This window comes from Nanorana parkeri, unplaced genomic scaffold, assembly GCF_000935625.1.
Source record: "Nanorana parkeri isolate BGI_ZX_2015 unplaced genomic scaffold, ASM93562v1 scaffold215, whole genome shotgun sequence".
NCBI classification, from domain to species: domain Eukaryota; kingdom Metazoa; phylum Chordata; class Amphibia; order Anura; family Dicroglossidae; genus Nanorana; species Nanorana parkeri.
In genome coordinates, this window is record NW_017306483.1 from 1,367,124 (window position 1) to 1,368,371 (window position 1,248).

Here is a 1,248-nt window from a genome sequence, read left to right on the forward strand (position 1 = left end):
GAAGCCCCAGGTTTGGACAAAATGACTCTGTCCTTGTACACATGACGGCCATAGTGGAATTCCTCTAACACCACTCCGAAACGGGCCTGGTATGGATTGTCCTCATTCAGGCAACGTTGTGGTTTGGGGACCCCCATCTGCTCCCAGACGGCCTGCTGATAAATATACTGTCTCTGTTCCTCGAGGTGATCAAACAGTTCCTCCATAACGTAAGGAAAGTCCCACCCGTATTCTAGGGCCACAAATTTGTTGAAGTACTGCTGTAAGCGGGACAAACGAGGAAGTTCTTTCTCCAACCCCTTTCCTCGGGGCAAATAAGCATTACTATGACCAGTCCTATAATGGAGTGATGTGTCTTATCTGCAGAGGTGATGAAATGGGGTCAATGTTAAAATGTAATGCCGGGCTAAATTAAAAAAAATCTGCTATGCCTAAGAAGGGAATATTACCTGAAGTCCACTTAAAGTATGTTTAAATCTAATCACACACATCCAATAAGAACCTTAATATGTTAATTCATTTCAAAAGTCACTTCCATTACAATTGAAGGAGAACTATGTGGTAAGTGTTTTTCCCCATAGTTCTCCTAAGGGTAACGGGAGGACACCAATAGCGTCCTCCCGTCACCCAAAGCTCAGTATATAGCGAGCTACAGCTTGCGGTATACTGAGACGCCGCAGCCGGAACGGATCCCGACAATGCTGTCTGGCTCCGCCCAGCTGCGTAAGTGACAGCTGGCTCTGCCTATCTAGAGGCAGAGCCAGCTGTACCCACCCCCTCCCCCGTCCGTTCCGCCAGTCAGCGCTGGAGGATCGGACAGGGGAGAGGGGAATCACTGCAGAGAGCCGTAAGTGACAGTCACGGCCCTGTGCAGGGATAGATCGAGAAGTGAGCAAGCGACGATATGTGTTCACTCACTTCCCGATCTACTGAGCCAACCTGTGACAGCTTCATTGTCACAGGTCAGCTCAGATTATGAGGCTGAGTGAAAATCACTCGCTTCATAATTGTCCTTTAAATCTGCAGCTTTTTATATAATACCCAGTGATCCTGCTATTAAGGTCTGGGTTTAGGCACTTCCTATTTTAGCAACACTCTGTCTGTGTCTCTTAATTGTGCTCCTATGTTGTCACCTGTTCAAATGCACTCTAATGGAGAGGACACCATGCTGTTTTAATATATATCAAAGGAGAACCCCAGGAATTAACAAAGTTAACCCTTGCAGTGGGACTACACCCGCACTGCAAG